The sequence below is a fragment of the Macaca fascicularis genome, chromosome 5 (assembly GCF_037993035.2).
Source record: "Macaca fascicularis isolate 582-1 chromosome 5, T2T-MFA8v1.1".
NCBI classification, from domain to species: Eukaryota; Metazoa; Chordata; class Mammalia; order Primates; family Cercopithecidae; genus Macaca; species Macaca fascicularis.
Window position 1 is genome coordinate 130,640,319 of NC_088379.1, and position 26,567 is coordinate 130,666,885.

The 26,567-nt window shown below is 36.0% G+C and overlaps 1 long non-coding RNA gene across 1 annotated transcript in view; it reads right to left on the minus strand.

The window, feature by feature from the left end:
- The window catches only part of LOC135970814 (uncharacterized), a 125,472-nt gene extending 99,697 nt beyond the window's left edge, over positions 1-25,775 (minus strand). Inside the window, exon 1 of the long non-coding RNA XR_010586663.2 lies at positions 25,707-25,775. This is a non-coding gene — a long non-coding RNA (uncharacterized lncRNA). The remainder of the gene's footprint in view (positions 1-25,706) is intronic.
- Between the last annotated feature and the right edge of the window lie 792 nt (positions 25,776-26,567).

The following is a 26,567-nucleotide window of genomic DNA, read 5'->3' on the forward strand; positions in this document are numbered from 1 at the left end:
TTATAAATGCCAAAAGATATACTGATTACACACTGTTAATGTATGAATGTTTGTGCCCTCCAAAACCCATATTGAAACATAATCTCTGATATGGCAATACTGAAAGGTGGGATCTTTATGAGAAGCCTCGGTCATGAGGACTCTGCCCTCATCAATAAAGTAATCTATACATAAATTAATAGATTAATGAGTTAATGAATTAATGGATTGTCCCAAGAGTGAGACTGCTGGCTTTCTTGGAAGAGGAAGAGGGACCTGAACTAGCACACTCAGCCTCCTCACATGTAATGCCCTGCCTGGCTCGGGACCCTATAGAGAGTACCTACCAGTAAGAAGTCCCTCATAAGATACATCCCTTTGATCTTGGACTTCTCAGGCTCTAGAACTATAAGAAATACTCTGTTTTTTTTTTTTTTTTTTCTAAATAAATTACCCAGATTCAGATATTCTGTTATAAACTACAGAAATGGACTAAGGCATATCCACATACACATACACACAGAGAAAGAAAGAGAAAATATGAAACAAGCTATATAAATGAAAATCTATGTGGATGTGTATAACATAAAAGTATTAAATGACTGAGGCCAAAGTTATTCATATCAACAGTTGTACAACAGCTTGTATTACCTATTGATAGAAAAAGAATTTCAAATTACCTAATGAAGCAAAAGTCAGTATTCTGCTGTATTCACAAGACAGACCAAAAACAGATTAAGTGGTGACCAGCTATGCAATATATTTATCTCTTTATTGTTCCAAGCAAGCATACGAATGTCTCTAAGAAGTCCTGATAAACAAATAGACAAATAAAACCTCTCAAATATTGTATAATCCAGAAATTCCCATATTTATTTGCCCACTCCTCCCTGCACACATACACTTGTTTCTTGGCACCAATGACCATCTAAATCTAGTGGTTGGCATACTCTTTGGGAAGTCCTTTCTTGGATTTATCATCCAATTCATATGTGCTTTTGTTCCCAACATCCCTTCTGCTTGTTACCTGGATTCTGCCAGGTCTTTGTCTCTCTTGATTTGTAGCTCAGTCTGTGATCATCCAAGTTCTGCTATAACACAGTCTTTTCTCTGATTCCTTTATCAGGCAATATTTCCAAATATCCTACTTTATTCTCTTGTTTTTATTTTGTGATCAGTTGGATTAACTTTTCAGAATGTTCCAGTTCTGAAGTTTTATGTTTTTCTAATTTTATGAAAAAGTGTTACTTCATAGGAGCAAAATGATGCTGCAGAGAGTGCTCCCCAAAAATAATTATTTATAAGGGAGAACTGGAAGAATTCTTTTAATAGCACAAAAAGTATGCTACTATAACTAGATTTATAACTCAAGTAATTGTGGGTAGCCCCTCACTAAATTGTCTTGGGAAATTATTTTTAAAATAGGAGTAGGAAAGCTGGTACTATGTCATTCAAGAAGCTGGAATAACACTTTGATGACTTTATAGCTTCAGCTCAAACATGCAGATGCCTGGATCACAATATTTGAATGTCCACAGTCACAGCAACCATGGTGATCCTTTCATAGTTTCAGGGTGATTGCTGTTCTCCAAACTGAACCAACTTGGATATTTCAATTAGGTCCTTTCTTTTTTCTTTTTTTTTCAACACTTGGTGGAAAGATTTAATAAGAGGAGAATATGGATAGAGTGGGCATAAATCCTAAATTATAAAAGGTAAGCATACTGCTTCTAAAAAAATTTTGAATGTAAAAAATGGGGGAGTTGGCCGGGCGCGGTGGCTCAAGCCTGTAATCCCAGCACTTTGGGAGGCCAAGACGGGCGGATCATGAGGTCAGGAGATCGAGACCATCCTGGCTAACACGGTGAAACCCCGTCTCTACTAAAAATACAAGAAAATTAGCCGGGCGAGGTGGCGGGCGCCTGTAGTCCCAGCTACTCGGGAGGCTGAGGCAGGAGAATGGCGTGAACCCGGGGGAGCGGAGCTTGCAGTGAGCCGAGATCGCGCCACTGCACTCCAGCCTGGGGCACAGAGCAAGACTCCGTGTCAAAAAAAAAAAAAAAAAAAAAAAAAAAAATGGGGGAAAACATGATGGTTCCACAAAATTGAACCATTCATTTACACTTTATTTGCTGCCTTGTATTAGTATTCACATTTTTGTATATGGTTTTGCACTTTCCTAACTAAACTGTAATAATCTGAGAACAAGAATTACATTTGATATGGCTTTGCATCCACCAAATGGTCCAAAGCAGAATACAATAAATTTTAAAACAAATAGTTAATGACTAAAAGAATGAAGATGAGTTTTCAAAAATAAAGACAAATCAACTGAGTTAATATGCACCTAAGGGTCAGAGAATCATAAGGCAATTATTAGGCAAAAGTTATACCAAGAAGTATATGAACAAGAGCCTAAAAGACATGAAAATGATTAAAAAGGTATAAAAGGGGGACGCCTTTGGATCTGAACCAAAGAGAAACAATGGTATTTTCAATGAAAGTCATGCAAGTGAAGAGAAGTATAAATGTATGTTTAGGGTCAGGATGATGTGAGAAGGAGAAAACACACAATTGTTCAAGAATATTTATCAAAAAAAGAGGAAAAGTACTAAAAAGGATAATAAAACGAGCTTACTGAGAAGCCTATAAAAATGAACTATGTCAACAGTTGAATACTTGGTGTTATTTATAATAAAAGAAGAATAAACTGATAAGAAGTCCAAGTTTTCTTAAGAGCTAGCTTGATTATTAGAGATTACGAAGGTAATTCAGAGTTTATTGAAGTTTAAATTTAGTGGCTGATGGTCTACTTTTTCTGAGACATGGTAAGAGGAAAGGCATATTTAGAATAAAACTCTTGAGTTCTTGGTCATTATAGTAAACTTTAGTCTACAAACGATGTTGACAAGCCCATTGTAGTTAGGTAATTGAAACCAGCCATTCCCACAAATTCTTTCCTTGTTATCCCATTATGCAATTGGCTTTTTCCTTAATTGAGCCGGAAATTAGAGTCATTTCTTCAAGTTAAACAAGAAAACTGAAGGCATAATTTCCAAGGACGCAATTCTAAGTTTGTGACTTCCCTTCAAAAGTATTTATGTGTTTGTTAACTTTTATATATAAATTATACTCTTCTTTTCCTAAGATAATTTATTTTGTATAAAGTTGATGTGGAAATCCAGAATGAAATTAGAATGAGAAAAGGTAGGAGTTGAAATATTTGAGTTGTTGATAAATAAAGCTTGGTGGAGCCACAGACTAGACTCAAACATAAAATTATGATAGAAGAAGGAGTCCATATGGGCTTTAGTGAAAATCATATTGACTACCTTATATCTAGAAACATTTTAATTGTACATGGATGTAGCACATTCCACAGGCTGAGAATGATGCTGGGAAAGCATTTTCCTTACCATCTGATTGCAGATCTTCTGTGACACCACAGCATTTTCATACTCAATCTAAAGTGAGTATATGATCATTTTTTGTCTTTTTTAAAGTTGTATACTTGTGTCTGGATGGAGGTAGAAATTCTACAAGAAATTTTAGGAATGGATGCAAAAGGAAACAAAACAAAAAAATAAAAATACCATTTAAAAATAATACAGGACTCCATACTCTGGTATTGATTGTATTTTTTTTAATTCATGATTTTATTTTTTGTACGTATTATTATAGCATCCCAGTATTAAGCTCCGTACCCAATAGTTATCTTTTCTGCTTCTCTCTCTCTTCCCAACCTCCCCGTCAAGTATACCCCAGCGTCTGTTATTTCCTTCTTTGAGTTCATAAGTTTTCATCATTTAGCCCCCACTTACAAGGGACAACTTGCTGTATTTGATTTTCTACTCCTGCATTAGTTTCCTAAGGATGACAGCCTCCAGCTCCATCCATGTTCCTGCAAAAGACATGATCTTGTTCTATTTTACGGCTACATAGTATCCATGGTGTATATGTACCAAATTTACTTTATTCAGTTTGTCACTGATGGACATTTAGGTTGATTCCATGTCTTTGCTATTGTGAAGAGTGCTGCAATGAATGTTCGCATGCATGTATCTTTATAGTAGAAAGCTTTATATTCCTCTGGGTATATATCCAGGAATGGGATTGCTGGCTCGAATGGCAGTTCTGCTTTTAGCTCTTTTAGAAACTGCTTATTTCCTAGGCAGTATATTAGTAGGATAATCTTACTATACTCATTACTAGCCATTGCCTGAGGTATTAAATACAACTTTGGTTATTTAGCATCTGTAGTGTGAATTACCAAACTCATTAACATTTCTGATTAAAATGTAAAGTTTTAAAGGAATACCTGCTGTATAAACTGACAATTAGTCTATGGATAGTTTATAGACTATAGCAGTTGGGAAAACCATTACTTAGAAATGTATGCTTGTTGTAATTAAATATAGGACATCCATAAGAGTTTAATAATAAATTTGAATTTTTATTTTCTTTTCATCACTAATTATTTAAACCTCTAGTTATAAAACAAATTTAAAACAAATTATTAAGTAACTATAATCCTTAGAACAATAAGAGCAACGGTAGCAGGAACTAACTCTAAATAACTATTGCAAATAGATAAGTTATTTAGCTTTAGCATGGCATTGACTAAAATTTAAGTTATTTTATAGGTGCATGCTTTTTAAAAATTTCTAATATGTGATAATTGCATTTGAAATGTATCACTTGATCCAAAGATTACCATTTAATCCAACTTAAATGAAACAGATTTACAAAATAGAGATGTGAATAGACAAGTGGATTTCTAATTTTCCTCATCTCCATCTTCTAACCATCTCCACTGTGGGCCTTAGTCTCAGGCTCAGCACCTTTACCATCAGCCTCAGTAACTGTACCTACTCTCACAGCCGTAGTGTAGCAGGTCAGCATCTCTAGCTTTAACCTGAGCCTTGGCATGCTGTCATGTGTATTTAACTAACTAGTGGACATTTTCTTTTAAAAAATGATCACAAATAGGCCAGGCACTGTGGTTCATGCCTGTAATCCCAGCACTTTGGGTGGCCGAGGTGGGTGGATCACCTGAGGTCAGGAGTTCTAGACCAGCCTGACCAACATGGTGAAACCCCATTTCTACTAAAAATACAAAAATTATCTGGGTATGGTGGTGTGCACCTGTAATCCCAGCTACTCAGGAGGCTGAGTCAGGAGAATTGCTTGAACCCCCAAGGTGGATGTTACAGTGAGCCGAGGTGCCATCGCACTCCAGCCTGGGGGACAAGAGTGAGACTTTGTCTCAAAAAAAACAAAAAAAACAAAAAACAAAAACACAAAAAGGAGTCTAAAATTCATCTGATGATCTCCCTCCCGAGAACACAAATAAGTCCTGTCACCACTTAACTTTTCGAAAAAAATAAGATGTCAATATATTTCTAAAGCGTTGTTCTCTTGGTCCAGATAACTGGAAATATCAATCTGTCCACTGCCCAGTTGTTGAACTTCATGTGCAAAAGGACACATGACTGTGGCCTGGCATGAGGTGGAATGGAAACAGCCCTTTTACAAGGAGGCTGAGATTACACTGAATGGTCCTACTAGGGAAAGGAAGAAACACCGTAGTTTTCAGATAAATATTACAACTTCCATTTTACTTTTACAAAAAAAAAAAGGCAATAGAAGGCCAGGCACGGTGGCTCACGCCTGTATTTCCCAGCAGTTTGGGAGGCCAAGACGGGCGGATCACGAGGTTAAGAGATTGAGACCATCCTGGCCAACACGGTGAAACCCTGTCTCTACTAAAAATAAAAAAAAAAAAAATTAGCTGGGAGTGGTGGCACATGCCTGTAATGCAGTGAGCCGAGATTGCATCACCGCACTCCAACCTGGCGACAGAGCGAGACTTCATCAGAAAAAAAAAAAAAAGGCAACAGAATCTATTTTAAAAATCACTGAAGTCAATATTTCCATGGTTAAAAACAAAACAAACAAAACCTATAAAAATAATTCCATAGAAGGAGACTCTAAGCAAGCAGCCCCAAATTTACAAAAATGTTATGTTTCTATTTTGATAGTATTTCATGTCAGGAAAGTCCCACACTGTCTCTATTGGGGATTATCTACTTTTAAAATTGTCATTTAATAGCAATGAAATGCCTTTTGCATGTTCTTGATGTTAGGAAAATAGCTCATATCCAGTCCTCCTTCAGAAACATCCTCAGATGCCGATGTAAATGTTGTAAAAGAATATTTCTTCAAAATAGAGTTATAAATATTTATAGCTTATTGCAACATAGATAACATGATAAATAAAACTACTTTTTTCTGATTTGAGGAGGCATTTTTCTTCTAAAGCTGAAGATATAAAATATTAATTCATTTGTTTTTTTTAAAAGAAAATCAAAACACTTGATTTTCTTAAATTAAAAACAATCTATATTTGATCTGGCAAATATGCATAAACTCTGCTACCCAGTTACCTAATATTTTCCTTGTCAATCACATGTGAAATCATTCAGAGATTTGTAGATCCTTTTATGCAAAGTTTAGAAATTCCAGCAGCACCAGTATCACCCGGGAACTTATGATAACTGCAGATACTTAGGGTCCAGCTCAGAGAGATTAAATCAGAATCTGCACTTTACCAAGATTACCTGGGGTGATTCTTATGAACATTAAAGTGTGAGAAGCCATGGTGTAGAACATAATGGTCGCAGCAAGAAAGAGTCTGGTTGGGGTGATTTTAAAAATTTGATTAGGTAAGTGGATTTTAAATGAAATTGCTGGAAATAAGTCATTTCTGGATATAAGTCAGTTTATTCTGGCTCAAATCTTATTACTTAACTGCTTTCTCAATTTTACCACACTATCTAGCTTTTAAAATGTTTTCTATATTATTTGGCATTCATTTGTTCATAGTTGGGGTTGGAAAACCACAAACTGTCTTTCCAATTGTGAAGAACATTCAAAATCTTAGATAAAAATGGTCTCAAATTTATTGTTTGTTCGCCTTCAGTAATTATGTAAGACATTGGGGAAAGGCATTAACTAGGAGAAATATGAATTATCGTATCTTTTTATTTTTATTATGTTCATGATAACTCCCACCCTGCAGTCCCCACCCTGATGCACAGACACAATTCCCCAAAATGATGAAATACTATTATTGTTCTTTGTTAACACATTTTTGTAGTCACAGAAGTAGAGTTATATATGGGTGGGAGACCAAAAAATGTCCACCTCAAACCCTTTTCTAGCCTCAATGCACAGTGCTGCAATGTAGTATAATTTCCCACTCTTTGATCAGTTGTGTGTCATACCAAGAAAAAATTGCTTTCTCAGCTTTGGATATCCTGACCTTAAAATCTCTTCAGTCTCTTGCCAGATCTAAAATGGAATAGGTTTGAGTGTGAGTGACATGAGTGAGAAGTGACTAATCTCTGCCACCCATCATTTTGAAGGTTGCAAAATTAACTCACTTTCCCTTTGTTAATGTAGATGGAAAGAATGAGACAGTTACAGAAATACACGTTATTTCACTATAAAGTTTGTTAATTATGCTCGCCTCTATTTTCTATTTGTAAAGATATTTGATAGTCATTTCTGTTAAGAATTATCCCAGTTTTCATTAGTGAGTTTTGCAGCTGCTTGGAGTTCCTGGCAGGCAACTCTGTTTAAGACTGGGGTAAGTCTAAAATGTTTTCCCTAAAGTTTCGGTTCATATTGAAAACAGACACACACTCTCAAATGTTTAAAACAGAATAGTTTCTGGCCAAATTTTCAGTGTCAACAGAAAATACTGCAGAAGAAGTTACATTTTAGTTTTCATTTTTTTGAGAAACTCAAAAATCAAGTGAAAAATCTGAAGATAAAAAAGAAGAGAAATAGATGGAGGAAAAAGAGAAGTCAAGAAAGGAGAAATTCCACTACACCTTTTAACCCAAGTTCACAAAGATTAATTTTAAGGAAATCATTACTAGTAATCTGTTACATTTTTTTCAAGGAGGGTTCATAGAAACTTAACATTTCAAGAGCTTTCATTCTAAGAATGTGTAACTCAAAACCAAAAGAAAACAAAACAAAACAAAAAATCTTTATAGAAACAAGTTAATCCTTATATATTATGATTCATTTTCTACTGTCTAAGCGATTACATCAGTTTTCTTTCACAGAAAAATCAGAGTGGATTGACTGTCAAGAAGAATAAATTGATCTTGAAACTACATTACTATTGCTTATTTTATTGTATACAACTCTCTATATAATGGAGGCTCAAAAGCTTAAAAGATACCTTTTACATTTTAAGACTAATTTTATGCTGATGATAGACTTTTTTCAGACTAATTACATTTATATACATAATGCTTCTCAATAAAATTACTTTGGAAAGAAGATCCCATTCACTAATTGTTTAAAAGGTGTTGAAGTGCATATTCATGAAAGAATGGAACAGAGAAATATTTTACTAAGAGGAAAAAGTTCTTACTGAAGACAAAGAGAATTTCTAAAAATTTTATATTTCAAATTTGCACTATCTCAAAAGGCTTAGGGTTGATAAAATTTGTTAAAAAATCATAATAAAAATGATTCTTTTTAAAGAATAATGTTTTTCATACTGCAAACCATAGAGATCGACACTATCCTGGCTAACACGGTGAAACCCCGTCTCTACTAAAAATACAAAAAAAAATTAGCTAGGCGTGGTGGTGGACACCTGTAGTCCCAGCTACTCGGGAGGCTGAGGTGGGAAAATGGCACGAACCCGGGAGGCGGAGCTTGCAGTAAGCCGAGATCGCGCCACTGCACTCCAGCCTGGGCGACAGAGGGAGACTCCGTATCAAAAAAAAAAAACAAAAACAAAAAAACAAAAGAACAAAAACAACCAGAATGTATCTGGTTAGTATCAGAAGCTATATAATCATTTTATAATAATACACACAAGGGGCCTTGGAAAATCACAATGAATCCTTCCCATTGTTTTGAAAAATAATGCCTTTCTATACCTGTTTTTAGAAAATAATGAACTAGCCAACTTAGAATACATATGGTTGTTATTCTCTTTAGCCATAAGCAGTAATTTGTTTGTTACAAAAATGTAATGAGTTTGAAACTACGAAGTAAATGAAAACCTAGGATGGTATAGGTTAAGCACACAAAAGAGACCAAACTGACACATGATGGGCATGAGAATTATGGAAGACATTTAACTATCACCTGAGAGTAATGGCCACATGCATACTGGGATATGAGGGTTTAAATAAATGGAGGCTAGTGAGGAAAAGAGAAACTGATCAGGAATTTGCCAAGTAAAACCAGGATCATTGAAAATGTTACACCTGCAGTTAGAGGGGAGTTAGAAAAAGTCTACATAATGAAACCAAAAAGCCTCTGTCTTTCTTTGCGCTGCCTCTGGGTAGAAAACTATTATTCTCATTTTCCTCCTCTTCCTTTATCCCCATGCCCTAAGCTTTGTCACCATAGGCCCGCTGTCAGATAAACCAGGGACTCTAATTTTTATTACTTACCTCACCACCACCCTTTGGGGAAACCCTAACCAAGAAATGACATTGAAGTAGTTCTAGGTTTGCATTGCCTCTCAATGAGAGGAAGAAACAAATCTGGAACTTTCCTGAGGAAAGCATGCTCAACTGTAGCTCCTTAAAATTACCAAAAGTTCTCAAGGATTGCTATTTAGTTCAATTACATATGAACAAAAGGAATATTATATGTAAAACAAAAAATAATAGGCTGCCATGCCAGAAAGTCAATAAAAATGTATTTAAAACATCTCTAAGACATAAAATGTTAAAAATAAATGATTTCAGAAATACCACAAAAATAAATAACGAAAGTTAAGAAGAGTTGTTAATATCAAACTAAATACACTTTAAGAAAAAAGTTATTAGGAAAAAATAAAGTAATTATAAAAGAATATAAATTTTAATGGAAGAGTTAATTGCAATTCAAAATTTGTGTATATCAAATTAAACAGCCTTAAGTATTGTAAGAAGTCACAAGGGGAAATTGAAAAACCCAGGGTCAAGTTGGTATTAAGCTCTATTACTTTATAATTACTTTGCAATATAGAATACAGACTATCTCAGTTTTTCTGATACTTTAATAATGTTTGTATGAAAATCAACTACAGGTTATCTTAAAATGCAGATTCTGATGGAATAGAACCAGTGGGGGTGTTCTGAGTTTCTGTAGTTCTAACAAGCTCTTTCCTGATGCTGATGCTGCTAATCAGTGGATCACATTTTCCCAAGTAAGGAATGTTTCTGAAGGACAGTAGGGGTGGGGTGAATCATCTCTGTAAGAAGAGTCTCAAAGATTCCACATCAATATTACTTTTGTATCAGTACTCATGGATGCCTGGGGGTGAATGAAATACACAGCTGATCCTTGAAGGAGCAGAATTGGTGGCAAGCAATTTTGAGGGAAGTGTGTGGATAGCTTTATGTGAGTGAACATAAAGTGTGTCATGTGAGTGCCAAAAGAAAGCATCCACTGCAGAGAAGGCATTTAACAACAAGGTGGAAAATATAATATCTGCTGAATGTCAATGAGTCTCTGTTCTTGACCACCTCAGTGTTTGCACAAGTCTATAGATGGAGTAACCAAAGATATGGAGATCGTGCATAGGTCCAGCCACATGAATTCTCTTGCAGTAAGGCCAACTGAACTATTGCCACTACAGAATAATTAACTATCAGTAGCAAATACTGATCCTGAGCTCTTGATACAGAACCATTCCACAAGGAGACCAGGTAACTCCTTACATATTAAATTAATGAGACTGCCTTCTAACCTGAAGGAGACAGCAGTATAAATTCACTGGAGTTTACGTCTACTCTAGATATAAACTTTCTGTCCCTGTTTGCAGTGATCCTGCCAGCATTACCACTTAACAATCTGGAAAAAAACCTGATTTATTTATAGATGATAGATAACTCATAATATCCCCTGAGTGGAGGGGGGTTTAATAGTAAAATAGGTGCATCATTAGCTGCATGACCAAAGACCAACTAGAGTGCTATAGAGGACACTTTTTTTAAAGGGTCCCATAAGAAATAATTTAGACTTTGTATGCCACGAGGTCTATGTCACACCTACTAATTCTGCAGTAAGATTGGAAAAGTAGCCATAGACAATACATAAATGAATCACAGTATATGTGCTGCGAGAAAACTATTTACAAAAATAGGTGGTGGACCAGATTTGGCCCTTTGTTGTAGTTTGCTGATCTTTGGGCATCAGCATCATCTTAGGAATGGCACTCTTTGATTGGTGTGTTGTCCTCTAGGATATGGCATGTGAACAAAACCAGCAGCTACGTATCTAATCACCCAGGAAGCTAGTGGTGAAAATGTAACTAACATTCCTCAGCTTCATTCCAGCAATTTACTTGTGGAGTTCATGCTTCCAACACACTGCTGAATTTAAGGTGATGGTTCTTAAGTTGGTGAATGCTTCCAACAGGACACAGTAATGGTTCCATTGAACTGAGGCTATGGTTATCTTTTCTATTGAACTAAAGCTATGGAAATATTGTTCTTTGGATTCCTCATGTTGGTGAAGTAACAGGCAAAGAACACAGTACCGTATTGGCAGGGATAATTAAACCTGATTATCATAAAGAGCAATGGTTTCCACTAGATAATAGAGGCACTGCAGTATATATAGTACTTTCTTCCATTCCCTGTGAAAACACTGGACAGACAATTTTAGCAATTATGGCTTGACCAGGAGAAGGTGATTAAGAGCTCAGACTTTATTGGGATGAAAGTCTGGGTCATGCACAGGAATGCAACCTGGATCTCCATAAGTTCTGAGGAAAGCATTATCTAGAATGAATATTAGAGATAGGAAATTATAAATATCAATTATGGCCCATATAAATAATTGTAGTTGCAGGAACTAAAGTTTGTTACAAAAACCTTCATGTATTATGTAACTCATAAAGATTATAGACTGATATTACTATAAACATGCAGCAATAAGAAAAAGTTAATTTACAGCATAAATGGATTTGATTGATGCAAAGAGTGGACTATGACAGATGCTTTTGTTTATTCTGAATATCACCTCTGATTTTAGCTATGGTGGTGGTGGATAGTTCTGTATGGGTATTGATAACTTCCTGCCACATTGACTTAAAGAGCATGCTACCTGGCTAAATTTTTGGCCTGCATTGCCTCTAATAGAAGAGAGGGGATCACAGATTATTATAGATAATTAATAGGGAAGGATAATAAGTGAAAGAAAAAATAAGATGTGGAAGAAAACTGTCAAGGTAAAAATGGGTGATTAAAGTATTAGAGGAAAGAAATTGTGCTGTGGTTAATGGAGCACTATTTTCCCATAACCATGCCATGCCTCTTGTAGCAAGTGCAAGTATTTTCTCATCTCCATGCTATACCTCTTCTAGCAAGTACATCTCCCAAATGCCCTTAGGGATGGAGTTCTGGTTACGAATTACTCACACTTGTGTCAAGGTTGGCAGGTGAAAGTGAGACAAAGGCCATCTGTGACAGATCATGGAGATGACAGGACTCTGTGGCAGCCTGGCCCATGTGGCTGGTGATGTCACCAGCGTCATGGGGATGAAGTGCAGTTGTGGTCATGGTGGTATCAGGGATATCAGGAGCATTGACTTGACCACTGATGTAGAATTGTAGATGTGCGCTGTGGCCTTTAATTCAATAGCTCAATGTCGCTCCAGCTTCTGATTCCCTGGAATTGTTTAAGGTATTTATATAGTTGTATTTAAGATATTTGTATACTTTATATATCACTACATAAACCTTGAATGGTTGTGTCTTTCTTCTGCTACATCTTGGCTGCTTCAAGGAGAGGATGCCATCCTACTGCTTGTTTAATTTCTCTTTAAGTAGTCATGTCTCAACTTTCCCACTGAAACCAGGGCACTCCTTTTTCAATTGAAGACAATATTTCTCAATAATGTAATACAATTGTTTCTTGGAGAAGACTTCTGTTAATGCTGAGTTCCACAACACCACAGCTTCCTTATATTGTAACTTTGCTTGTCTTATTTAAACACAGTTAAATACAAAGCTCAATTTAGGTAAAAGAAAAACAGTTGTATCTCAGGCATCAAGTCTTCTCCTGGTTTGGTGATATGCCAGACTTAAGCACTCGTCTGCCAATTATTCATCTCTCTGTGTGCCACAGCTAATGCATTTGCCAAACATTCCAGGTGTCAATTGCTTTACTTATGCTTTGTTGGAAAGGATAAAAAGAAACTCCCTAGGAAATATTGCCAATTAAGAAGAATAGCTTTTTTAATGGGGATGTATTATTTTCTCCTTAAATTCCATTAGGTACTTAGCCTTCAGATTTTCATATGTTTCACAGGTTTACAGATGATTTTCCAGTTTGGCATGTTTATAGTTGGCCACAAAGAAAATGTATTTATTGGACAGATCAATTTTGGTTTCTGCCATATCCTTACTGTTCTCTGGGAAACTCCTCCATTTCCATTACTAGTTGAGTAAAGCTGCAGGCATGGCGCTGCTCTGTACCTCATAATCCACTCCCAAAACCACATGTAGTCATAGGTTCACAGTGGGCCCATGACCCCACGACAGGTAACCTACAAGATGGAAGGATATCTAAAACTGTCTGGTATTTCAAAATCTTCCCCAACAAGGACATAATGTTTACCTTGGCCTATCAGATACTTTTTCTTAGGAATCTGAACTATTATCAGTTCACTAGTACTTGGAAAAATAAGAAAACCTACAACCTGAAGCGGAGAAAGTTGAGGAATTATGCCTTTTCAATTATTTTTTAACAAGTGTGTGATTTGAAAATGGCTATTAAAACCATCTAAACAATACAGATATCAAATGGGATAGATACTAAATATAATAGATATTTTTAAAATGTCATTTTGTCTGAAACAGGCCTAGGACATGGCTTTTGTATTCAGGATTTCAAAAACCTCTAATAACTCAGTTCACAATATTTACAGCTCATTTTAAATCACTACAATTTATTGGCACCAGATTGGAAATCCATATCCTGAATCCATCATACTGTCTTAATTATTCCTCTAGATGATGCATAATAATATAGCATTTTTCATCATATGTGTAAAATTCACTAATTAGAAATTGTATTTGTGTGTAAATATTAGATATAGCTTGCATATATTTAAGTATCTAATATAAAATGTACACATAAAATGACTAGACAGATGCACAAGAAATTAAGCCTATATTGGCATTGTTTTGGGCCTTACCACGTCTTCATGTCATACACATATTCTTGGTATATTGCAGGATATACATCCTGTATAGCTCACACTGAAATTAATTACAAGCTATGACATCATTATCATTTGAACAAAATAAACCTTTTAAAAATATATACTGTCTGTCTCTCTGGAAAGTTTGCCTGTTCATCGAAGCATGCAAAACAAAGGGTTTTGCAGAAGCAACAAGATCCCAGATTAGGCTGCCAGATCAGTTTAATCAACTCTGGAAGGAAATGGAGTGACAGTTGTCCAAACCAGATCACGCTTATATTCTCATCAAGTCAGTTAATCCTGTTCAACCAACTGTTACTGTGGAAGAGTAAAAAGGATCCTACCTTCTGGCATCTTGCAATATGGTTTGGAAAACAAAAACATATAATCTGAAAGAGGCTGTGATAAAAATTCAAATAGAATTACAGACAAATTGCAAAGAAAGAACAAAGGAAAGAAAGATTATTTTTGACTGTTAATGAATGCCAAAGGCTTAGAAGATATATTGAGTTTGCCTATACAGGATGTGGAGAACTTCATTGTTTTAAACTTTGCAAACAGATAACGTGGTTTAACTCTGCTGACATGCACTATCGCACTATTTCAGTTTTCACTTAACTCATTTCTTGCTGGCCTCTCTCCTGCATCCTTCGTATGTTTACATATAATCAAAAATTTTTCCAAATATCAGTTTTTCCTCACATCTCTCTCATTGCACTGTATCCCTCTTCATTTGATAGTTAGTTTGCACATTCCAAAAGGGGATTTAAGACATTTCTTCATGTTTTTATGGTTCAATTCAATGTTTTGATAGAGGAAATTATGCTCATTTCCCCTAATTTACTGTTAACAAAATGGCTTATGTGCTAAACAACTTATATTTAACCGTCATTCCCAACTTTGATAAGTTATATTTGACTCACATTTACTAGATCTGCTTTACATACGTACTATATTTTTTTGTGATTTTTAAATTCTGCAGGTTGTTAGGAGTGAATAATTCTATTCTAATCACAAGAGAACATTCCTTCTGTGCTGTCGCCTGTGCTGATCTGTACTGAGGGAAAAAAATAAATGAAAGGAAACAATTGAGATCATTCTAGCTTTGTTTCAGTTATTTGATATTTCAGTCAAAAAATTATATAGATCTGAAATATTCAGATAATTGCTCAAATAGTAACATTTTAAAGTGAAGCAAAACTTCACATTCTCATATATGCAGAAATAGTCCCTTACTCTTCGTCTTATTTGTTAGGTACTGAGCAATACCACTGATTCTTCCAAGATATAATGATACCATTTAGCCCATTAGTATGGCAGTACATCAGGGACAAACAGAAAAAAAAAAAAAAGAATTATCTTAAACTATATTTAATTGAATTTTAAATTCAATTATGCTTCAAGTTTTATTATCACAGATAAAACACTAATTTTCTTTAACTGTGTACTGCAATCTTCTTATGGAAGTTATAAGGCATCTTGTCCCCCTTGGGCATGTTGTCTTATTATATTTGTACAGGCTTTCCCATCGATCCTATTTTTTATTATTATTAATACTATTTAATATCTCCTGAATGATAATCTACTGCCTTAGTACATTTTGGAAACCTCCCTGGGCTCCTCTTTACAGCCAGAGAGGAGCTGTTGCATAGAAGTATAACGCTTCTTGAAGTGTACTCCAGGCTAGAAGGCCCCTAACGATGTATAAAACTAAAAACTAAGGTCTAAAAATATTACAAACACAAAATAAGTGCTTTGACTTTTGGAAAAGTTCTATCCAGATTTATTATGGCTAATTCTAGCCTTATTCATGCAAATTATAGAAGGACATTTTAGTAAACAGCTCACTGAAAAATCTGCACTGGTGTATGGTGTGTTTGAGAAAGTTAAATATACACTCTTGTGGTGGTATTGGAAAATGGTTCTGTGCTAATCTTGATTTGTCAGGATTTGAAATGCCCCTATGATGCTGATAAAGTCGGGAAATAAATGGGTTTTGACCATTGTCTGGCTCACAGCTAGGCCCAATTAGACTCCAAACTCTCTTGGCAATGCTTCTTTCATTCCTTAGTATAACTGAATTAAATTTCCTCAGCATTAGCAGAATTCTCACAGAAACTCTCTATGTAGAGACACTTATAAGTCGACCACTATAAGAAAATTGTAAATCAAAAGTAAATGAAGTGCCCAGTTTATATAGGAAAAAATTAGTTTTAAAAAGGAGATAAAAAGACTATAACAAAACAGAAAAAGTAGGAAAACATGACAAAATTCATGATTTGATAAAATTATATATAATTTTTAAATGAAGTTATATTTATGATACTGAGATATCACTTTATATTTTGTGTAAAAAATAGTAATTGCCGAATATGCTTCAGAATTTATAAATTTAAAGATTTAATCTATATTCAGTTAAATCTATAAATTTAAATATATATTCAGTTGAATCTATAAATTTAACTGAATATAGATTAAACTGAAAACATATTTGGAGTTTTGTGTAATAAATATTTTAGAATTCAGAATAATTCAGCGGGAGCATTTGTGTTTTGTTGAAATTGTCCATAAAGCTATACAATGTGGGAAATGACAGTGACCTTAGAGTTTATCTAGATTATTTTCAAGACTTTGGAGAGTAGAGGAAAGACTACATACTGTATCTCCTAAATCTCAGCCCAGTTTTCTTCCCTTCCATCTTAATGCTTTTTAGGAGGCAAGTGTAAGACACATCAGAGACAAAATTAGATACACATGTAGATACAAAATACACATGTAAGGATAGGTTTTTGTACACACATGCACACAATTGAAATGGTTTCATATAGTCATCATGGAATAGAAGCAGTTCTATATGGTTAATGGTTACTGACAGATAAAACTATGTTGATACTCTGTACCCCCAAGTTCCCCCAGGTGTCGTGAAAATTACTGCACGTGTGTGTGCGTATGTTTACGCATGTGTACACATGTTGTTTAGAACATACCTATGATTAATATTAATCAGTGATCCATCAGTTGATAATAGCTCACATAAAAGGCTACATTTTCATATGATCGTGAATTCACTGAATGTAAGTGGTAGAACATATACAAAGATACAAATTCAAATGCTGAAATACAGTTCTACAATAGACTGTGGTATTTTGATTTTTCTTACTTAAAGTTGACTTTGTAGAAAACCAGTTATCACAGTAAATTTATAGAACAAAAAACGCAAATGTGACAACAGCAGATAATTCTCCCGGCAGTGGTTGCTGCTAGTCATGACATTGCTTTCAACTGTCAGTACTTATTCATGTGTACCAATATTGAAGACTTTTAACACACCAAACAAATTTTGACAGTTCTGCCGACATGTCTCATCTGATTTAATCAAATATATCAGAATAATCTAGCCACTACCTGATTTCTGTATTTCATAAATGTGAAAACTTTTTCATAAAGTATAGAAATGTACAGAACTTAGACTGCTCTGAGGAAAAACATGCCGCCTGATAATGTAAAATTATAGTATTTTGATCCGTAGGTTATAGTATTTGGAAAAAAATCATATTTTCTTTGTTGAATTCCCTGTAAATTTAGTATGTGATATAATAACTTTGTTGTTTCTAGAGCATAAGTTTTTACTAGAGCATGGAAACCAAATTATATTGCATACTTAATCCAATTTTACTTTCCATGTTTATCCTTTTCTGTAGAGTAACCCTTGTTATTGAAAATAAGAAGTGAAATAATTGAAATATATTTGTAAATTCTGCTTATCTCAAAATATTTCAATAATGATTTTTTAATTTTAATTTTTATTTCTGCTTTGTAATTCTTTAGTGAAAAACCATGTTTTTTCTAGTTATAACATATATATTTTTAATGTAAATTATACAATTAAATTGTACATTATTTGTTCATTTTGATCAATAAATGATGCTGTTTGAAACAATAGCATTTTACCTATTGGTTTTATTTTAAAGATAATAATATTTTGTGTTAAGGAGAACAAATAGCTATTTAAAACTACTCTTTTATTCTTTATAATTCTAAGGTCCTAAATTAGCATTTTAAAAGATTGTAAAAAAACAATTCTCTTGCATGTTCTTTATCTTTCCAATATAAGATGACTGGGCATAGGAGTAAGATGCAATTTTCAATAACGCATAAGCTTTAAAGAATAAATAATTTGCAGGGTAAAAACAGAGTGGACAATAGGTGCAAGCTGGAAAAATGACTTTCGATGTTAATCAAATGTCTGGTTCAAAATAAGAAATTCAATACACAGTTTTATCTTTTTTTCCCCGATTTATACATAGTTTAACTCAAGGTTTTTTAACCAGTAAAAAGAACATTTCCTGGCATTTAGACTCTTATAAAAAATGACCATACTGAAGTCAGGTTATTTTTATCAACAGGCTATTTTCAGTGTCCTAGGAAATGTCTCCTCAACCATAATGACTGGTATTAGAAAGGTTGACACGACAACTTAAACAAACATACTTATATGTGTATTAAGGCTCTACAGAACAGGAATTTTCCTGAAATTAAGGGCAGTAATTAAGGGCAGTAAAAAAAATCAGGCTGTCCTACAACAGGGGTTCTCACCCTCAGCAGCACTGACATTTTGGATCATAGAGTCTTTGATGTGTGTGGGCGGGAGTTGGGAGGCAGGGTTTGTCCCATGCATTGTTTAGAAGCATCCCTGGCCTCTACCTGCTAGATGCCAGGAGTACTTGCCAAGTGATGACAACCAAAAATGTTTTCAGACCTTACCAAATATCCTCTCAAGACAAATCACCCCATTGATATTTGTTGAGAACTGTGTTCCAGCTCCTTAAAGACATCCTTTAATTGTCTTTACTACAATATGCCTAGGACCAGAGTTTTTCCTCGACTATACAACAATTACACATTTAAGAAGATGATGGACATTTTAAGAACAAAGTAAACTCTTCCTATTTTCTAGGGACTCTTGTAGCCAGCTTCTGAATTTCTATATGATTATAAAAGAGAGAGAAAAATAATTCAGTATGTTTCAGTTACCATAAGTATTTTCTTCAGAAGAGTCTAAAAGAAAGACTTCTCCCTTCCTCAGAATCAGACCTGTGCAGACCTTGTTAACAACACTCATCTACAATGCTATAAGGGACCTCAGGATTAAAGTCTACACCCAGGAAAATACTTGTTAGTGATTTTACTTTTAGTTTTAAACAGGAAAAAAAATGGTGCTTCCCTTATTCATGAAATCAGATATTTTTTAAGAAGGTCATATTTAAGAGAGTCATAGTAGTAGTGGCAATCAGATGTGTACATATAAAGATGTGTGTGTATACGTGTGTGTGTGTATATATATAGAAATATAAATATATATAAAAAGCATTTAAACAATGCTTAAGTACAATTCAAATATTAACTCATTTATTTATTCCTCACAATAAGCCTATAAAGTACTATTATTATTCTATTTTACAAATGAGCAAACTGAAACAGAAGAGACTAACCTGTGGTGCCAGGATTCAAACCTGGGCATTCTGGCTGTAGAATCAGTGTGCAATCAGTCTTCCACTCAGCCAGTCACTGTGCTATGCTTCTTTTCAATAAAAAATATCCATTCTTGGCAGATGATGGTAGATAAGAATACTGAAGCTGCAACTGAACATAGCCTGAGTGGTGGGTTCCCTGGGCCAGTCCAGTTTGTATGGATTCTGACTACACCAGAGAATCAGGAGCCCACTTGCCTGGAATGACCCTCTGCTATCACCCAGCTGTTCTTTGATCAATTTATTACAGACTGATGCTCATTTCTAGCTCCCTTTTAGCTTTAGCAGGACAGAAGTCTTTTCCAGATGTATGCAATTTATTTCTGAGTAGTGAGAATAGCTAAAGGACAGATAATTTCTTCCAAGGATCAAGCCTTGGGATTCTAGGTATAAGCATGAAGACAATAACATCCTTCAGTCTGTTATAGATAGATAATTTTCCTATGGTTCCCCTCATTTCCAGGTGTGCTTTTTGGGCTGGATTAAATATTCTCCTGTTTTATTAAAAAATAAACTATTCCAAGCATCATGGAAAAATGCTTTGTATGCGTTCTTATTAAATCTTCATGAGAACTGCAAGAGATAGGTATTGTTATTTTCCAAGTATTTGCAGATGAGGAATTAAAAGCTCAAGAAACTAAGCTCCTTGTCTAGTCACACATTCAGAAAATGGTGGAACTCAAGACTCAATCAAATCCAAGTCTCTATCGCTCCAAAACCATTGAACAATTATGCATCTTAATTTTTCTCTAAATTTAAGAAGTTTGACTAGATTGTCTTTAAGACTTTGTGCAGCTACAGATGCTTGCACATCTATATTCTAGAATGTTTTTTCCTAAAATTTTAAGCTCAATTTTAGGATTGTTTTAAAAAGTAGTTCATTTAAACGTAATTTTACAGATAAAGCCATGGTATTAGCCTATATTCCATTGGACATTAACGTCTAATATTTTCTTATAGCTATCATATTTTATCTTATTGATGTCAAAAGGAAAACTGCAATTAAGTGAACACACAATTAGGCAGAAAAGGAGAAAATATCTAAAATACTGATTAACTCAGTTTATATGAGAAATAGTACAGAGAAATGAGGCATAATAAACCTGAGAACGGGTTTGTCAAATTTCAGTTACAACAGTATATGGATTTCTTTTATTTCCTTGTGATTATTATTGATTAGGAGTAATGTGAGATGGTTTTAGTTCATAAAATATCTGTACTACTACTGCTTATGTTAGTAATAACACAGATAATATTGAGAGATTTGTGGAATTATATAGATTTAATATTCCATGCTTGAAGAATATACTTAATATTTTGTAACTTTCAGTTTATTATACAAAAAGGAATTTACCATCAGCCCAAATTATTACTAATCTGAATTACTGAGTGTCCACTAGAAAGACAGAGGATTTATGGGACCAGAACAGTGAAGGTTCAGGATATTATAATATGATGAATAATTTAAAAAGAGAATACTTAAGCCAAAGAGAATCTTTAGCCTGCCCAAAAGCAACTTGTTGACATAGATATTCAAAGAGAGAGGTGGGGAGCACCGACTTTGGCTGCAAGCAATAAGGGGGAGCATAGTTAGTGGAGGATTTAAAAATGATAATAAAACTGACAAAACGTTGGTCCTAACTTTTATTATCATTGTATGCTGGCTATTCTAAATAATGTCAATAAGAAAATACTCTTCCCTGAAGAGAAATCTCTGTTAGTCTAAATTCTAAACAGTTCTTGTTCCTGCTGAAACATATATATATATATATATATATATATATATATATATATATATATGTATGTATATGTATATATTTTAAGACAGTATACTTTAAACAACATTGAATAAACAACATTGAATACTACTCAAAATTATTTATGAAATTTCCAGCCATATCATTGTCCTGAAAAATGTAGTCTCAAGTATATATGATCATTTTGAAAATAATTTCTTAAGTGTTCAAAATCATTGGATATTTACATCTGGTACGGTTTGTGTCCCTAATCCCTGTGACAGTAATTTTACATGAGTAATGATAGCACAGTAATTGTAAAACTAAGAAACAAAAATTGAGTTACTTCAGATCTGTCATTCTATATGACAATCTGAAGTTTTTATTTGCCTTTAAACATTTTGGACATTTGAAAGCTGCTAGAAAAAATGTAAAGGAACAAAAGCTTGAACAGCATTTTGATTTCTGGAATTTAACATGACATTGGATTTTTATAAATCTCTGCCAAACTCATCCTTGTGTTTCACACATTTCCTAAGTATTTGTGTATTTGAGGCTTCTTGCAAAAGAACTTCTCAAAATTGAAATTAATGAAGTGTGTTCTTTTATCCCTGTGAGTGATAGGTTGGCATATCTATATACATTTTCTATTGAATTTATGGATGTGAAGAACACCAATTTTGACAGAGATAATGAAAGATTTGCAAATGTCAAAACCCCAAAACAGTAGCCATGTAGTTTTTATTCATTAATGAAACAGACTAATATATAGATATAAGTTTTTCTTCCTTAAAGCATAAAATCAGGTTAGGTGCAGTGGCTCACACCTGTAATCTCAGGGCTTTGGAAGGCCAAGGGAGGAAAATCACTTGAACCTAGAAGTTGGAGAACAGCCTGGGCAACATTTGTAAGACTCTGTTTCTCCAAAAAAGAAAAAAATTAGCTGGGCATGGTGGCACACACATGTACTCCTGACTACTTAGGAGGCTTAGGTGGGAGGATCAGTTGAGTCCAGGAGGTCAAAGCTACAGTGAGCTATGATTACACAAGTGCACTCCAGCCTGCGTTACAGAGGGAGACCTCATGTCAAAAATAAATAAATAAATAAAAAGCATGCATTCATATAGCTATAAAAGTACTAGTCAAATACCCCTTTTCCTTCTTGATACTGTAGTATTTTAATGTATATGTAATTCCACATATGAAGTTCAAGAAAAGAAGCTTTTCACTGGCTATGTTTCTTCTCTGGCTATTTTTTCACATCCTGATTGCTACTAAAAATAGTTGTGTCATATAACGTCAGGGATATTAAAAATGATCCATTCTGAGTGTTAAATACATGAGAAAAGCCACTACTGGAGAAAAAAAATAAGATAATTTATAATATATTTTGGAGACAAATTTGATTCAATTTGGAAGAAACAAAGTTTGCAACCTATATTGAATATACAAAAGATATGGGTACCCTATGAAAAGAGCATTTCCTTTCCCTGGATGAGGCTGTGATTACTTTGGTGAATCAGTATGAGGGAATCAATACACGGACAAAATATTGGACTAAATGGCCTTCTAACTCTGCTTCAACTCCTAAGGCAGTATTTTTCCTTCTCAAGTAAGAAAAAAGTATAATTGTGGGTCCAATACAAAAGGGGTATACCTCTGGTCAGGTAAATCTTGCTAACTCTTTTTCTTTTAGTTTCATAAAACAAGATACATTTCTCAGAAGGACTCTAATAAGCCTTATATATACCCAAGGGCATCTAGAAAGTAAGTTTGCAGTTTTATTGCATGATGCTTAATTCAATGCATCAACTTGCATGAGGCAACTCTATTAAAAACTATTTCTGGGTCTGTTGATGAGGGTGTTTCTGATAGTGACAGGAAACAGACAAATTCCTAAGCAGACAGGATGGGTCCCCTGTAAAACTCAACTGTATTAGTCAGTTTTCACACTGCTGACAAAGACATACCTGAGACTGGGTAATTTATAAAGGAAAGAGGTTTAATGCAATCACAGTTCTACATGGCTGGAGAGGCCTCACAATCATGGCAGAAGGCAAAAGGTATGTCTTACATGGCAGCAGGCAAGGAAGAAGAATGAGATCCAAGTGAAAGGGGAAACTGCTTATAAAACACCAGATCTCATAAGACTTATTCACTACTATGAAAACAGTATGGGGGGAACAGCCCCCATAATTCAATGATCTCCCAACAGGTTCCTCCCACAAGACATGGGAATTACGGAAACTACAATTCAAGATGAGATTTGGGTGGGGGCACAGCCAAATCATATCATTCTGCCTCTGGCCCCTCCCAAATCTCATGTCTTCACATTTTAAAACCAATCATGCCTTCCCAACAGTCCCCCAAAGTCTTAACTCATTTCAACATTAACTCAAAAGTCCATAGTCCAAATCTCATCTGAGACAAAGCAAGTTCTTTCTGCCTATGAGCCTATAAAATCAAAAGCAAGCTAGTTACTTCCTAGACACAACAGGGGTACAAGCATTGGATAAATATACTCATTATGAATGGGAGAAATTGGCAAAACTGAAGGGGCTAAAGTCCCCACACAAGTCCTAAATCCAGCAGGGCAGTCAAATCTTAAAGCTCCAAAATGATCCTTTTTGACTCCATATCTCACATCCAGGCCACATTGATGTAAGAGGTGAGTTCCCATGGTCTTGGGCAGCTCTGCCCCTGTGGCTTTGCAGGGTACAGTCTCCCTCCTGGCTGCTTTCACAGGCTGGTGTTCAGTGTCTGTGGATGTTCCAGGTGCACAGTGCAAGCTGTGGGTGGATCTACCATTCTGGGGTCTGGAGGATGGTGTTCTTCTTCTCACATTCCCACCAGGCAGTATCCTAGTGAGGACTCTTTGTTGAGGCTTTGACCCCACACTTTCCTTCCTCATTGCCCTAGCAGAGGTTCTTCATGAGGGCCCTGTCCCTGCAGCAAACTTCTACCTGAACATCCAGGCATTTCCACACATCCTCTGAAATCTAGGCCGAGGTTCCCAAACATCAATTGTTGACTTCTGTGCACCCGCAGGGTCAACACCACGTGGAAGCTGCCAAGTCTTGGGGCTTTCACCCTCTGAAGTCATAGCCCAAGTTGTACCTTGGCCCCTTTCAGCCATGGTTAGAGTGGCTGGGGTGCAGGGCCCCAAGTCTCTAGGCTGCACACAGCATGGGGGCCCTGCGCCCAGCCCACAAAACCATATTTTCCTTCTAGGCCTCCAGGCCTGTGACTGGATGAGCTGCTACCAAGGTCTCTGGCATGACCTGGAGACATTTTCACCACTGTCTTGGTGAATAACATTTGTTACTTATGCAAATTTCTGCAGATGGCTTGAATTTCTCCCCAGAAAATTGGATTTTCTTTTCTACTGCATCATCAGGCTACAAATTTTCCAAACTTTATGCTTGGTTTCCCTTTTAAAATGGAATGCTTTTAACACCACCCAAGTCACCCCTTGAATGCTTTGCTGCTTGTAAATTCCTTCTGCCAGATACCTTAAATCATCACCCTCAAGTTCAAAGTTCCACAGATCTCTTGGGGAGGGTCAAAACGCCACCACAGTCTCTTTGCTTAAACATAACAAGTGATCTTTACTCCAGTTTCCAACAAGTTCCTCAGTTCCGTCTGAGATCACCTCAGCCAGGATTTCATTGGAATTCATTATCAGCATTTTACTCAAAGTCATTCAAAAAGTCTCTAGGAAGTTCCAAACTTTCCCACATTTTCCTATCTTCTTCTGAGCCCTCCAAACTGTTCCAACCTGTTACCCAGTTCCAAAGTTGCTTTCACATTTTTGGGTATCTTGACAGCAGCACCCCATTCCCGGTACCAGTTTACTTTATTAGACCATTTTCACACTACCAATAAAGACATACCTGGCACTGGGTAATTTAAAAAGGAAAAAGGTTTAATGGACTGACAGTTCTACATAGCTGGGGAGGCCTCACAATCATGGTGGAAGGCAAAAGGCATGTCTTACATGGTGGCAGGCAAGAGAGAACGAGAGTCAAACAAAATGGAGAACCTCCTATAAAACCGTCAGATCTCATGAGACTTATTCCCTACTACAAGAACAGTATGGGGGAAACTGTCCCCATAATTCAATTTTCTCCCACTGGTTCCCTCCCACAACACTTGGGAATTACAGGAGCTACAATTTAAGATGAGATTTGGGTGAGGGCACAGCCAAACCGTATAACTGACCTTAAGCCAAAGACAGCCGGAAACCTGAAAACCAAGCTGCCAGTTCCAGGTGGAGTCCATGACCAGAGTGAGAACGGCCTTGATGCCTTTTAGCCAATTGAACGGTGTTTTTCCAGGCCCTCCCATGGACCAATCAGCATGCACGCTCTCATTCTGAGCCCATAAAAACCCTAGACGCAGTCTCACAGACAGGTATGATTTGGGGCCCCTTCTCACACAGAGGACTATCCACTTTGGGTTCCCTTTCGTGTTGAGAGCTTTTCTGTGGCTCAATAAAATTCTTCTCTCCCCTGCTTACTCTCTGGTGTCCGCGCACCTCATTCTTCTCGGTTGCGTCACAAGAATCTGGGCCAGCAGAATGGTGGGTGCAAAAAGAGCTATAACACCTGCTCCTGCTTGTTGAACTCCAAGAGCAAAAAGACCGTTGGATACCACACGCCCCTGTCCACCAAGCTGAGGGCAACGGGGAGAGCTATGACATGCACCTGTCTGCTGAGCTGCATGCAGCAGGGAGAACTGTAACACGCCCCCATTCTCCTAGCTGCAGGCATGAAGAAGTGAAGCAGTTTGACGCCATTCCCTCCTGGCTGGTTGGCTGAATTTCAAGAGCTGCAACATTTCGTGAGAGCTCAGATCTCAGCATTCCCCCGGCGAGAGCTGTAACACCCCTTGGGACTCTGCAGTTGCTGGAATTTCTGAGTTTTTAGGTGCCATCACATCCACCCTCATCTAGACTCTGGTGCCCAACGTGAAAACCTGCCGTGGCATGTCCAGTCCAGCTGTGGGCTGAGTGCAGAGTCCCTGTGCACGTGTGGGATCTGGGGCAGGGTGTGAGCCAAGTGCAGCCTGCCAGGCTGAGTG